Source organism: Lampetra planeri, chromosome 1 (assembly GCF_965212315.1).
Source record: "Lampetra planeri chromosome 1, kcLamPlan1.2.h2, whole genome shotgun sequence".
Lineage (NCBI taxonomy): Eukaryota > Metazoa > Chordata > Hyperoartia > Petromyzontiformes > Petromyzontidae > Lampetra > Lampetra planeri.
The window spans coordinates 5,715,223-5,731,488 of NC_136107.1; positions in this window are offsets into that span (position 1 = coordinate 5,715,223).

Here is a 16,266-nt window from a genome sequence, read left to right on the forward strand (position 1 = left end):
CACTTCGTGTGCCGATCAATTGGTTGCGGCTCTGCGATCTTCCATTAACATGCTAATCTCTCATTAACATGCTAATTTTTATCTGGCAACCCTTTTATTGTTGGAAAACCAACCACCGTCGGGAAAGCTGCCCACCTCTTCCATTAACATTGGCTGCTGACATTTGGCCTACGCCCATTTCAAACCCTTATAAACAGTTTGCATTGGAAGCTAAGCCCCAATTTCCTGAAGACGACCGCTTGTGTTGCGATTGAAACGTCATAGTTTTTTGTTATTCTTTGTTATTTTCTTTGAACCTATCTACGTGACTTTACCGAAAGACCCAAGAATATGAATTCCTGTAGTCACGAAAGCTTTAAGTCAAGATTAATTCAGTTTTCGTTAAACAGTAGAAATTCATGCTATTGTAGTGGCATAGCACTGGCTGCTGGCGGAAAAGGGGATTTGCGGTGTACGGCAGTCCTGACGTCAGCAGGCCACAATATAAACGAGAGAGGGATCTCGGGGTAAGGTGACAGAAGGGGCCCACCAGGAACCCGCTAATAGGTTCCAGAAAGGGCGCATGGCCGAGACGGTGCAAGGCCACGCTGACAGTATAAGAGGGGCTCCTGTGGGGGACCTTGGGGCTGTTGCTGGAGTTGGGATCCCCGTCATGCGGTTCAAGATCATCGCCACCATTCTTCTCGTCGTTGCCACCATTCTTGTCAGACAGCCTACCAACTGTTCTAGCTAGGTAGTGCCGCCGACAATAGACGGCCTTAATAATTAGGGTGTTATCCCGATGGTGCTTGTTAACTAAAGAAGTGCCTCCAAGTCTTACTTTCTCCGAGTTCAGTCACTACACTATTACAGTGACCAGTCATTATACTTGTCAGCAACACGAATTAAGGCCTCGGCACAGATTCGTTGTCCTTCTGTTTATCTTGGTGTGCATCTCACTCTGTCGGCAAAACAATCCCCTACCTCCACGTGGTGCCGGACAGGCAATGCTGTCGTGGGCAGTGCTGTGGGGGGAAGGCCAATTGCGATTGGCCTTTCCCCTCATGCCGTTTGTGACCAGCACAACAGCCAAAAGGGGGCTCTGGACGGGTGCGAGGGGCTGGTACCCCTTACACCTTCAATTAATTACCGCTAAACCACGATGGAAATTTTTAATTAATAAGCTTGTGCCGGAGGCCCCAGGGGGACAGGCATCTATGACTTCTCCTGACCAAACTCCATTTGGCGGAGCCAGGAGACTGAATCCTTACCCTCGGGGCTCCTCCAGAAACAACAAAAAACTACTACGTGTGGCCACGTGGAATGTTCGAAGGCTCACTGCAAAGGAGAGGCTGCCACTCCTCTGTCGGGAGCGGGACCGGTATCGCCTGGATCTCTGTGGTATTCAGGAGGTCTGATGGACCGGCTCTGGCTCCTGTCACCATGAGGGGTGGACAGTCCTCTTCTCGGGGTAGGAATCTGCCAAACAACAAGGAGTGGCTCTTCTTCTGAACAAAATAATTAAGGGAGCTTGGGAGCGTGGCGGTGAGGTGTGGGGAAGCTGTAAGCCCCAGGCTACTTTGGGCTCGCCTTCCCATCAAGAGGCGAGGAGTGGTGGTCGTGGTTACTTATGCCCCCACTGAAGATGGACATCTATGGAGGGATGCAGGCAAGGCCGATGAGTCAGATGCCTTCTATGACCTCCTGTCACAGCTTCTAGCGAAAGTGGCCTCTCGGGATAGCGTCATCTTGTTGGGTCACTTCAATGCCCGAGTTTGTCATGATGCTGGCACCCGGTTTGGATTGGAAGGCATGGGCTAGATCAGCTCAATAACAACGGCAGGAGGCAGCTAGATTTTTGTGCAGCCCATGGGCTTATAATTATCAACACACTGTTCCGGCATCGGCACATCCACACATCATGGATGCATGCCGGGTCCAAGCAAGAACATCTGCTGGACTACATAGTGAAGGAACAGCAGATGTGGGCCCATGTCCTTGACACCAGGACCGACCGTGGAGCTGATCTGCCGACTGACCATCGACTTGTCATCTGTAAAATGTGCCTGCCATTCTTCCACTCCAGTGGTGGGTGTATACCCAGGACCCCATTCAAACCCTTAGTGGCATGGTCTCAGCTAGCTGATGAAAGTTGCAAGGGAGAATTTAATCATCGCTTGCATCTAGGGTTGGCATCGTCCCCCACTCCTCCTGATGTTGCTAAGTGTGGCTAACTTGTTCTAGGCTGCTCACTATGAGTGTGTCTATTAACTCTCTTGATCCCCGAACGAGACCGGAATCCCCCTCGCGCTCCCCCTTTATCCCTTGGCCCAGGCCCCGCCCCTTGCTGCATCAAGGATGGTGCCCCCACTTCCAGCCACGTGTCCTTAACTCCTCCAATCGAGACACTGCTTCAGCTCACGTGCCCTTAGCTCATCCAATCGGGGCACCCGGCGCTCCTCCAGCACTGTGGCTGGCGCGAACCACAGAGACATCTAGCTGTGTCTCTGCACAAGTACACTATTTCTTTATTTTGTTTTGGGGCTTTATTGTAAACCGATAGGGGGAAGCGACATAAAGTAATCACAATCACCAATTGCAGATGGGAAAAAGATAGCAATGTGAAACATCCATCCGTCTGCAAGCAGTAGATTTTAGTTACTTCAAATATAGATGTCCATGTATGGCCATGTGACACTTGAGCTAAGATTGGAAGATCATGAGTTCAGATCTCCCTGTAGTTGATTCAATGAGGTATCCAAAGAGTACCAAACATCGACTTTCATCATTTATAACCAGGAAAGATCCCATTGAAAATATCTCTTTTTTTTAAAGACACATCCGAGTTGAAATAAATACTCTGTGCAAACAAACTAGGAAATTGGACAAATATTACTGTTTTAAGTACAAAAACCATTACAGTGTGAAACAGCACCGGAAACCATTACAGTGTGAAACAGCACCGTAAACCAGTAAATTGTGAACAGCACCATCAACCAGTAAATTGTGAACAGTGCCGGAAACAAGTACAGTGTTAAAAGCGCCATTAATCAGTACAGTGTGAACAGCGCCAGACACCAGTACAGTGTGAACAGCACCGGAAACTAGTAGGGTGTGAACAGGACCATAAACCAGTACAGTGTGATCAGCGCCGGAAACCAGTGTGGACTGCATGCCGTGCAAACTTGGGGGAGCATAAAATGCGCCCTCGGATAAACAATGGATAAACAATTGTTCGATTTTCACCTTTCCCAAAACATATAATTTAGAATCATCGTTCACAATTTCTCAGTTAAATTTAAGCAAAATTACGTATTTTGAGTTCCCAGAAAAGTGAAACTTTGTACAAAGTACCATTTTTAAATCCTTTATATTAAGTTTGCTTGCTTGCTTGCGTGCTTGCTTGCTTGCTTACGACCCTGCAAATCTTTCAGTCGTTTTTTAACCCACTTCCCGTGATCCAATCGAGCTGACATTTCCACACAGACTCGTTGTGCGAGACAATTAATGTTCGTGAAAAAAAATTCCCAAAATTTTACACTGTTTAGGGAAAACAAATTAAATATTTAATTACCAATTGCTTAATACTGGCAGACACTCATCTGACCCATAGGTGGCAGCCATCTTAAGCCAGAGGACGAGAAGACTCTAGCCGCCACGCATATAAAGGATTTATAGTGAAAAACTTTGTTTTTACGGGTTTACTTGTTTTTAATCCTTTATATTAAGTTCACTTGCTTGCTTATGACCGTGCAAATCTTTTGGTCGTTTTTTAACCCACTTCCCGTGATCCAATCGAGCTGACATTTTCCACACAGACTCGTTGTGCGTGACAATTAATGTTCGTGAAAAAAAATTCCAAAATTTTACACTTTTTAGGACAAAAATATATTTAATTACCAATTGCTTAATGGTGCAATGCAATCATCTGACCCATAGGTGGCAGCCATCTCCAGCCAGAGGACGAGAGGACTCTAGCCGCCACGCATATAAAGGTTTTATAGTGAACAACTTTGTTTTTACGGGTTATACTTGTTATAGGTCAACATCTATTGTCCTTTGGGGAGACTGGCCCTTGCTGTGCGAACATTGATGCGCCACCATCAGTCGAGATAGACATTACCCCATTGCCGATTTGAGCAGGAAGACAGTTTATAAAAGTTCACTTGAAAAAATAAGCACTGACTTACTTGAATAAATGCACACCCATGAGTGCACTTGCAAAGTACAGGCATAACACAGTGCTGTGTATATTGGATATCATAAATGAAAGTCTGCTTCCTTTATAGAGTTTTGTTAAATGTTGCCAATGTATTTACCATTGGCCCATTTGCAATATGATGGGCAGAATAAGTGTTTTGTAGAGCAATTTAAGGTTTAATGGAACAGAAGTGAAATTATTAGTCAAAGACTTAGAGAGTGGCTGCCAAGAATAACAAATACATATCTCTTCATTAACAGTGGGATGTGAAGTAAGTCCTATTGTTGGACCAGTAACAGGTACAGCTATATATTTACGTGCCAAATTAGGGCCAATGGAGACATTAAATGGTTGGATGTGAACTTCCACAAAAAGCCTCTCGTAATAATCATTTACATATCCTGACATTTTTATAACGTCATGTAGCGTTTGCTTATTTTGTTGTACCTTAGGTTTTGAGTAATATTTAAATAATGTCAGCATTGCCAATTATTTTAAGGAAATAAAGTGTACAGAGTCGAGGAGGGAAAAAAACACGTCCATTTATCATCTCAACATCTGCTCTCCTCTTGTCCCCCAGAGTCTTCTTGGCTATATTTCCATCCCAACAAATAAGCATGCTAGGGAATTCCTGAAACGCTGTAGGAAACATAATCACCTTAGAGTCCACTTCATCATTATGGAATAGAAACTCTAACACGTTGTCTCCCAGAAAAGTAATCATTGTCACTCGTTAATTCCCCTGCCTATAATCATTCTTTAGGGGCCACTAAACGAATATGGATATATAGTATTCTCACTTTTGCAATGTGTGTTTAATAAATAATATAAGAATAGTCCTTAAACAGGAAAGCCTAAGTCTCAAGGCCTGAAGGAGGGTCTTGGCTCTTGGCATAGGAAAAATAAAGCTGTCTCTGGTGTGGACCAATCAGTTTCAAAGACTATACATATATTATCAGAGCATGTTTTTATTTGCATGTTCACCACAAGTACGTGTGGTTAATGAAGACAGGATTCTTTTAATAAGGATTCTGCTTGGTGTTTTAACATCTTGACACCTGTTTAATTGCCAGAAAGGTAAAACCTATTGTGATATATTCTTTGGGTATTTCAGTAAAGTCACGTAGATAGGTTCAAAGAAAATAATAATAAAAACTACGACGTTTTGATCGCAACACAAGCGGTCGTCATCAGGAAAAGGAGGTAAGCTTCTAAAGGCAAACTGTTTATAAAGGTTTAAAATGGGCATAGCCCAAATGTCAGCAGCATGGGTGGGGCAGCTAATGTTAATGCAAGTGATAGGCAGCGACCACGATTGGCGGTGGGTTTCCACCGATCAAAGGGCTGCCAGGTAAAAATTTGCATGTTAAAGTAAGATCGGTGAGCGGTCTCCACGGCGAGCGCGTTGAGGTGGCTATGTTAATGTGAGAGATTAGCATGTTAATGTAAGATCACAGTGCCACCGCCGCGTCGAGGTACAGCGCGCGAAGGTGGCTGTGTTGGTGTGAGAAATTTTACCTGTGAATGTAAAATCGGAGAGCTGAAAATAACAACTAACATCGGAAGGTAGTAGGATGAGAACAACACAGCCAGTTATGACTGAAACTGGTTGATAACGTCTTTCCAATGTTTGCTAAGTTTGTACCCATCTTCTCAGTTGAAATTGTGTCTGTATATATGGATGGCTTCATGAACGAATCTTTGTTGATAGCCAGTGGGTTTGCAAAGTACCTTTGTCTTCGAGAAATCAATATCACGTGAGCCCACCACATTAAAACAATGATCAGCCATGGCCGAGGTATTGGTCTTGCCGTGTTTAAGATCTGCCTTGTGTTCACGAACATGGTCCGAGACATGTCACTTAGTTTCCCTAATGTAACTACTACCACAGACACAGCTTAGTTTGTAGACATCGGGGAATTGCATGCCAGGGATCACGTCCTTCACAGATGGGATCAGATCATTGTATTTTATACTGTGTTAAATCGGACCTGGATCTTGTGTTTGCTCATGGTTTTGGAAATATTTTGGTGACCCCTGTTATGTATGGCAAGGTGATGGTTTTTATTGGTTCCTCAGATGGTTCTTTCTGGGGAGATAGCTTTTCGGATTGTGGTGTCTGAATATCCATTCAACTTGAGAGCTTGGTGTACGTGTACCAGTTCACTGGCTAGGTGATGATGGTCGAAAATACATAGAGCTTTATGGTGTAGAGTTTTGAGGAGGGAATTATTCTGGGATGGATTGTGGTTGGAGTCAGGTTGTAGGTAGCCATCTGTATGGGTGGCTTTCCTGTAGACAGAGTGTTCCATTGAGCCATCTGGTCTCTGTCACCGACAGCCCAAGAAAGAATGTGCTGGCGCCACTCTGTGCTCTCCTCATTAGCGGCCTGTGCCCTGGCAGTATTTTCCCTTGCCACAGCCCGTTCCTCCGACGCAACCTGCCGTGGCACAGTTACAGCCTGCATTTTTTTCCTCAAAGCCACACCCAGTTAAATGCTATGGGGGGCCCATACTTCTGCTTGCACATCAGAAATGGAAAAAAAACTAGCATTCGACAAATCATCCACACGGGAATATGGTATGCACCAGCCACCGTTATCCTGTTCAGTTTATGGAAGTCAACACAGAACCTCAAGACTAACGTCTGACTTTTCCACCAGCACCACAGGGCACCCCAGAGACTGGTCAATAACGAAAACGAAATTATATCCACTGACAACATCGCGTCCACCGCCAACCAATAGGGGAGCCAGGATTTTCAGGTAGGGGGGCAACCCCTCCAGCAATGAAAAATTACAGGAGTTGTTAGTAAGTAAGGACTTGTCCCTTGCTTTTTATTCGACGCGTGTGCGGCGATGGCACAGCCATCGATCGAGGGTCGAATTCGAACCGTGTGTGATCAGCATCTCGCTCGCTGAAGGTATGCCTTCCCCCCATTGGCTCCGCCATTGTCGCCTGCTCACATGTTCATTCTCCACTGGACGCATCTGATATGAATTCTGGCAAACAGGGATGCATCTCCCGTATCAATATGGTGCAGCAACAGAGAAGTACGACCGATATCGCACTTACTCTTACTGAAAACATCTGAAAATGCAGCAACAACAACTTAAATTCCCACCGTTGTGCCTTAGGCAAATCAGGATTCTCGTTACAAGGACTTCTGCCCACATTTCATCTGACCCGGCTCTCTTCTCCATCGCTTCCGTGATATCTGTCGCCACCGCCTTGCAACACGCGGGCATCACATGGGCCAACACGGTACCCGCTGGGACCACAGCCGTCCTTCCACCCACATTCAATACTTATAGGAGCGGTTCTTGGCCTGCTCTTAGGATCGTCTGCGCACCCGCCAGTGTAAGCTCATGGGTCCTCCGAATGCAACCGCCAACGACATCATTGTCCGGGCATCGCTCCGACATCCCCGCGCGATGTGCCCTGGCCGACCGCACCTGAAGCAGCAATGGCGGGCCCTCGCTGCGGAGTGGTCACCTCCCCCTTGGTCTCCAACCTTGAGGCGGTCGCGAAGTCTCGACCCCGGCATCGAGCCCACCCATGTACCGCCGCTGTCACCTCCCCCCCCAGCTCCAGATCCTCCTCCCTTAGCGTCCCCCCACTCCCCACTGACAGTCTGCGCTTCCTCCTCCCAAATTGGCAGCATGACTCCCATCTGCTGTGCCAATACCAGAATTTTCTCCATCACCAGAGAATCCAACTCTGTCTCATTCAGCCATGCGTTGCTACCTGGCCCAGTGCCATCAACGAGCTGTGATAAGCGAGGGGCATGGTGGGGACTGCTGCAGGATCTTGCTCTGCATATTTGATGGGGAATCGAACATGGCCGCCATTTCACCATATGCCTTTGGTAGCATAGCCCTTCACTCCTCCGGCACAGCTCAGAACACCAAGAGGGCATCGTTGTCAAGGGCGGTAGGTAGGGCTCTCAGCGCTTCCTCTTCCGACCATCCGATGGCTTAATATGTCGCCTTGAAACTTCGGGTGTAGCGCCCCAGTCACCTCCCGCTGCTACAAATTATTTTACAGCCGTCATCCACCATGGGCGGTCAGTTGTTCTTTCCCGTGCTACTGGCGCTGTAGTTGCTTCGGCCGCCATTTGGTTAACTCGCGAAATGGCGACCATCGGTTGAGCGGTTTCTAGCACGGGGACTCCCACTATGCTCCTCCTCTCGCCACAGTCGTGGCAAGCTGCACGGTGAGCTGCTAGACCCCTGCTAACAGCCGGTCCAGCCATCCCGTTACCCTGTCCCATTCCTCGTTTATTTATGTTGGCCGGCCCCCTCTCTCATCGTTACCGCCACCACTCCCTCTTCACTGGCGGAGTTGTTCACCGGGTTTCCACTTGCTGCAGGGGGGTCTCCTCCCCATCCAAAGTCGTTGTCGGTGAGTTATCCTTGCGGCCATGCTGTGGCATGATGACACCCCACTTCTGACACTTCTTGTAATGCCGACTTGACACACATCTCTTGAGATGGCACTTTATTGAAGACACGTTCACGTGACATCAGGCGGAGTCCCCACTGCAACATCCCCGAGTCTCCCGCGCATCTCCCTTATATACCAACCGAGTCCACGCCCCCCTTCCCGAACCTTCTCGCTGACTTTGGACACTCGCTCCACTGGCAGACTCTACCGTCCTCTTCCGTCACCTGACCATGCTCCCTTCTCGATCATTATCGTAGCAAAAAGTCCCTTCGCACTAACAATTGATACCCCTGTCATTACCTCCGTGGCCACTAGTGCATTCTCACTGTAGGGTGACTCACCTGTTATTACCTCCCTTGGCCACTAGTCCACTCACATCGCATGCAGGCTCTATTGTCATTACACAAATAATGAGTAACTGGCTTAACCATCACCTCACTAAACTTGAGAAAATGGTTTAATCCAAGGTGACAAGATCTCACGTAAGAAACTAGGATTTCAGTAATGCTGCCTCTGTGCTGACATATCCATTATGAGGCCCTGAGTCACCCCCTTTCGGTCCTTTGCCTCTTGGTGACATTTTACTGTTATGGCCCCATGACTTCCACACTTGAGATTCCATGGTCATATATATATTTTAAGTTTGCAGGTAATTATATGCTTTCCATTTCACTCTTATTTTTTATTTAACTCAATTATTAGTTGTGAATTACGATATTAATCATATTTAAAGTTTCTAATAATTTTGATAGAGCAGATTTTTCCGTAAGTTAATTAGAAAAGACACATTTTGCTTTATTTGTAACTCTTTCAAACTTGCTTTTGACTCAATTATGCACTACATTAACATTACTGGGCATGAACGGTGGTGAGATGTTAACTACCTCACCTGACGCCTGTATATTTGGAGTTTGCATGTCCTGTGGTCACATGGATTTTTCTCTGGGTCCTCCGGTTTTTACCTCCACATTTATAAACATGTGTTTAGAGTATTTGGCTGCGATACATTTCCACATGATCGGCTACTTCGTTGAGCTATTATTTGTGGCCAGGTCGCTTCTGAAAAAGAGCTATGTAGCTTAGTGGGCCTTAGCTGGTGAAATAAAATTAGTTAATTAATAGCACTGCTGGGTACTACATCTCCCATTATCAGTAGCTTTATTTAATAATCTGTGCTTTTATGTGCCTAAAAAATGATGCCTGAGTTTATTGGCATTAACATTAGACATATAGGTGACTGCCCATAATTAGCGTAATTAGTGCACGTCACGCTGAGCCTACTTGCATGCAGGCAATTTGTACAATTCCCACAGTGTGCCAATAATTGCTCAGGGGAATTGCCAAAGCTTGCCTTCCTCCATAAGTGTATTCTAAAAACCATGTTATATCACTTGCGAATTTAGACTAATGGGTGTGCATGTTATAAATTACATTCCAAACATAAATCCTTTGTTATCGCTTGTCTGAGACAAGCGATAACAAATCTCATTGGCCTCTCACTAAGATTTTAAAGGATTTGAGTGGGGTAACAAAATATATATTATTATGCGTTTCTAATATAAATCTGACTTTAATGTTAAAGAGCAAAGGTTTTGCAAAATGAATTCCTTCCCTAATCCTGATGACAGACCTGCAAATAATATTAATCATGGTGACGTGAGTACCAAAGTAATATGTTCTGCTCTCGCATAATGTCCATGATGCAGACATTTTTAGTCTGTTGATGGCCGGCAATGCAGCAATCGACTCATTTCGTTGAGCTGTACACGATGCACTATGGTGCATATGTAGTGACATGGAATGAGTCACTGCCGCTGGGAGATTGGTAGACAATAGAATTAGGGGTAACAGCCCGTTCTACCAGTTGCACTTGTGGGCAAGGCACGGAGCCCTCTGGGGGATCCAGAGGGGTGCGGGGCCGAGGGCGGAGCCTGGCCACGCTGTTCAGGATATAAGGCGAGCTCCGACTCACTGTCGAGGTGGCTGCGATCTGGAGTGAAACTCGTTGTGTTGTCGTCGCCGTGATCGTCGCCGTGATCGTCGCCATGATCGTCGCCCTCTGCAAACTGTGGATCTGGCGGCATGTTGGCTGTCCTGACCCGCTATAAAGTTATCCCCGATGGCTGTGAAGGCCGGAATAAAAGAGAGGGAGTACCTCCTAGTGTCTGTGGATTCGCACACTACACATGAGCGTTCAGGGTTTCAGTGCAATCGTCCTCTGCGTTTTAACATTGCGGAGTAGCACTGATTTCTGATTGATTGGTACCCCAGTCGCGGAGTTAAGTACACCCCTGGAAAAAATAGCATCCCAGAAATAAAATATTTATTTGCCTCGGTCATTTTGTATTTGGATACACTGGGGTACCAACATAAGGATCATATCCTGTTCATTACATTCGAATAAAAAGTATATTGCCCAAGGGAATACAGCAGATGCACACATATGCCAACATTGCAGCATTTAATAATTACAAACGCTGCCTATTTTCAACCACCGAACCCAATTATTAATTTGCTAATGTCAAACTCTAAAAGCAACCATCTGCTTAACAGGCATTTCCCAAGGATGTTAGAACAACAAAAGCTTTCTCTGGCCGGTTCTGTTGCCTACTATAAAAAGCAAATAGATTTCGGCGGCCGTGGCTGCGCATGGCAAACACGCTAAATTTTGCAAAGCACCACACAGAAGCCTTTGATTTACATTGAGCACCGATTCTTTGCACGGCTAGCCCTGGGCTCAGCCTGGTATGGGTCTGGCTTATATGATAATGGTTCCATCATGGCCAGCGTTGTATAGCTCCCAAAAAAAGCTCTGACTGCCGCGTTCTCTTGTCTGTGCTTCACTGTCAGAATGTTACATAACCAGGCGGGGCTGGCAGGACACAACATTCTAAGCACCTGCTCCCATTTTAATTCATGGATGCCCGGCTCTCGATTTGACATGGGTGCATTATTCTGCAGAAGTTTTTAACCATATTTTGCTTTGAAGCCTACGCAAACGTTGCAATGTCATCTGCATTGAAAGCTAGGCCTTCACTGAGTTTTAGTTCAAAGGATATAATTTGGTCATCACATTGAAAGTGTATAGTAACCAGAGATACACATACCCCTCCATGATAAAATATATATTTTGATATGGCCCACGGGCTAATGCCAACCCCTTTAATAAATCGAAGATGTCAATGAATGGAACTATATCAGGGCTGTTATATTAAATGGCACCCACTGTGAAACCACATTGGATCCAGATGATATTTACTAAAAAAAACATTCTTCAGGAATTAAATCATGGCTACTAAGGCACTATGATATCACAAACAATGGTATTAATTCTGCATCCATAGCATGTGTGTATGCATATATGTTAAACTTCTTTCACACCATACATAGCCTAACGTGCTGATTGGAGGTGCGGAGTCATCAGCCTTGATCTATCCATGAATAGATGAAAGCCCGCCCCTCAAGCCATCACCGTGTCTCATGGTCTCACGATGTAATAATCTATCTTCTGCGCACGAGCTGATTTCATTGCTCCATCTCCTGCGGTGGACGTACTCTCGTGTGTGTCATCTCCTTCGAGCCCCTCTATCATTTGTCTCGACCACCAGCAAACGTCCCTACTGGAGATGTGTCCTGCTGCAGGTAATTTACATTTCCTAACTGCCAATATGTTGTCTCTAATTTACATGCATGCTCTGAGCTATGTGAACCTCTTCCTTTCCCTCAGCGTTATTCCAAGAATGTATTCCTGCATGCTCCTTTGTCCATTTTTGTTCCATTCTCTGTCAATTCCCATGCATTTAATGCACACCACGGCAGGTAAGAGACACTGATTTTAACTTTATGCTTTTGACTTTGATATCGGCCTTTTGCATTTCATTTTTCCAATAGCACTCCAACCTGTTCTCATCCACCTCATCCTTTTAATTGAAATCCACCTTCAATAAATGCTCTAAGTAAACATACCTTGGCACTTTTTCTTGTTCTATCCCAAATACCTTCAATTGTTTGGTGAACTGGCTATGGATGGCTTTCAGTTTTGCTCATATTTATCTTTTCCCATTCTTATTATTAAGCATCCCCATTACTGCAATGGGCCAGCGTGAATAGCAAACTCTTTGCTGAACATCTAGGAATTGCACCAATTGAAGTTATGGAGAAAAGATGTGCAACGCTTGCCAGGAGATGCCATGCTTCAGACAAGGCACGAGTGCACTAATGTGAGAAGGTGGGAGGGAGAGCCATGGTATTACTTTCACATGAACTTCACTCACCCAATTCCAGGGGAACATGCAGATATCTGTAAGGTGGAGGATCACAAAGGTTACAGATGCATGTGTAGTGTCTGTCTCGACCTCGCTGTGCACTGCGTTGCACCGCTATCTGAGTAGTTAACCTCGCATTCCATAAACCTTCAGAGCCAGGGTGAACATCCGACTCCAGTGTATTTATACTCTTTGGTTCTTTTGGTAAGGTCACGTAGGTAGAAAAATTAAATAAAACCAAAAATAATATATCACGACGTTTCGATCACAACACAAGCGGTTGTCCTCAGGCAGAAAAAATAATCCAGCAGTGGAACTGCTGAACCAGCGAGAGAGCTGTTACAACAAGAGGTTATTTATGTGGCGATGGGCAAGCAAGCGAGGTCTGAGCTGGAAAGGAATTCCGTCCCCGGACGCAAGCACGTCAGTTGTGTTAATGGGGGAGATTAGGGAAAGAGAGATTAAGGAGAGAGATTAGCATGAAATGAGCTTCCGTCGCTGCATAAAAGTATCATTCCCGCATATGCGCACAACAGCAGTGTTAATGGAAGATTAGCACTATGTTGATGAAAAAGATTAGGCAGCGAGATTAGGGGGATTAGTAAGTTAATGTCATGTCTATGTGTAACACAAGCTGCAGTGCTGCCAACTGCGCTGTGAGGCAAGAGCGTCAACGCAAGAGAACCACCGCAACGGTGGTCGCGCCAGTGAGACACAAAGCCCATCACACAGCCAGAACCATCGATATATCGAGGCTAAGGGAGCAGAGGTGGCCATGTTAGTGAGACCCGAGCCCGTTAATGCAGAGGCACCTAACAGGGAAATCCAACTCAGAGAGTCGGAGATAACAGCCAAACAGTAGGGAAGAATGGAAGCAATGTATTTAATGAATAGAACGAGGTAAAACTGATGGAAAACACAGCACAAAATACAGCACCTGTTAATACTTGCAATATCAATACAATGAATGAACACTGTAGCATCATAACATTGTCTTAGATAACATGAATCTCAACAATAGGTCCTGGATGGACCAGGCACCTACATTAGCACTGAATAGCTATACAACAAGAGAATAAGCTACTGTGATAAATAAGGTCATTTTGTGTAATCACCATACTGCAGCGTAAAAGTACAGTGCTGTATATAACACTGAACTGTGGATGAGATACTTCTTCATCCTTGCTCTCAAGACTACATTAAAGTTACATGGGCATAAGTCTGGCTCGACTTATCCAATTACAAATAACTTTCACAATAATGCAAGTGGCAGGCTTCATTGTCAACTAGGCCTCATATTCATCGTAACACTTTAACAGCATCAAAAAGGCATTTACAGCATTATAATGGCAATCTTAACATTATAACAGCATTCCCAGTATTTTAAGAACATAAACGAACTTACAGACAATGCTTCTTAAAGTCCCAAAATGAACAGATGCACCTGTCTTCACTGAGATGCTATTTGTGCCTCCATTTTGTACTCTATGTAACGGATGACACGCTTGCCTCGTGGCTTAAATAATCTTAAATCGTAACGTCCTGGTCATGTGATCAAACTCAACACCATATCAGGAAGTTCTTGTGTAAACACACCCCCATATCTGCCGTGGGGCAAAACAGTGTCAGTGATTGGGAGACGACGTTTGTAGGAGGCACCTTCTTTATTTAACATGTTCATGGTCTCGTCTACACACTCTCTACAGTCGATTAGCCTACCCTATATACACCACTAGCCGTCTAACACTGACGGCGCTGACTGAGACAGCCAACAACTATCCTGCAGCGCAATATCTAGCGAAGACGGCAGCGATAACGGCGATGAGACGACAGCAACGACGAGACGAGTCCACTCCCAGAACCAGCAGCCTCGAGCTCCCGTTCTCGGCTCTTTTTAAATCCTTTATATTAAGTTCACTTGCTTGCTTACGACCGTGCACATCTTTCGGTCGTTTTTTAACCCACTTCCCGTGATCCAATCGAGCTGACATTTTCCACACAGACTCGTTGTGCGTGATAATTAATGTTCGTGAAAAAAATTCCAAAATTTTACACTTTTTAGGACAAAAATATAATATTTAATTACCAATTGCTTAAAGGTGCAATGCAATCATCTGACCCATAGGTGGCAGCCATCTCAAGCCAGAGGACGAGAGGACTCTAGCCGCCACGCATATGAAGGATTTATAGTGAAAAACTTTGTTTTTACGGGTTATACTTGTTATCCTACCAGCACAGCCTGGCTCCGCCCTGACCGCGCCTCCCTTCTCGAACCCACTAGCAGGTTCCAGGTGCCTCCAGATGGGGTCCTCCATGACCCTTGCCCTAGCTCCTCCTCTCTGCCAACACACCCGTGCACACCCTCACCGGCGTGTGTGCAGTAGCAGCAACCACAGTTGCTGCTACTGCTGCCCGCCAGCCAGCGCGATTACACTACACATGTGTAGTGCCTGAAAGTATGCGTCACTCGCTGAAGTTGGTGTACGCACGCATGGCGTACAGTGGGAGCAAACGAGATCGAGGTGTTGCTGTTGCTAGGCGTGAGGAGAGGGTCGGAGACGAGTAGGGAGCAAATAAGGACACGGGGCGCTGATTGGCTGGTTGTTGTTGTCGAGATGTGGGGTCACGCTGTCTGAGGACGGTAGCAGGTGGCAGGGAGTAATTAAGGACTCCCCTATCTCCTCCCTTTGATGCTGCTATTCCTGCATAATGCACGGGCATAAGTAGTACTAATCACATACCTGCATTTCCCATAAATATGCTAAATTCCTCTTGATATGCAAATTACTTTGTCAAGGCGCTCTTCCCCCTCCAACCCAGCTTAAATATACGCTGCCATGCCTGGTGGTGTTCATTCAGACGCTGTCTTTCTGACAGACCTGTTCTTCACCTGAGGACGGCTGCTTGCGTTGTGGCTGAAACGTCGTGAGAATTATTTTATTATGTTTTATTTTTATTATTTTATTATTTCCATTCTACGTGACTTTACCGAAAAAAACAAGAAGATGAATCCCTGCAGTCACGAAAGCTTTAAATCGAAACTGTCGTGTCAAGTCGAGCACTACACATGTATAAACTCCTACACAGCATGCTGTAGTTAGAAACGACACCATAAACCCCCCACATGAGCTAGCCTGTGCACATTTACGGCACAGGTCTAAAACCAAACGTATCATATGGTGTGAACCGATGTTCGTTCCATATTCTAGACTGCTAGATCCATTAGCACATGTGCAAAGTGCAAACTGTGTTTTCATACTGACTTCAGGGCCACGTGTTGTGTGCACATGCTAACATAGTGTGGTGATGGCAAAATGTGTGCATATTCCCTAAGGCCCCATAATCCAGTGTGGGCACATCTACATAATCTCCCGTT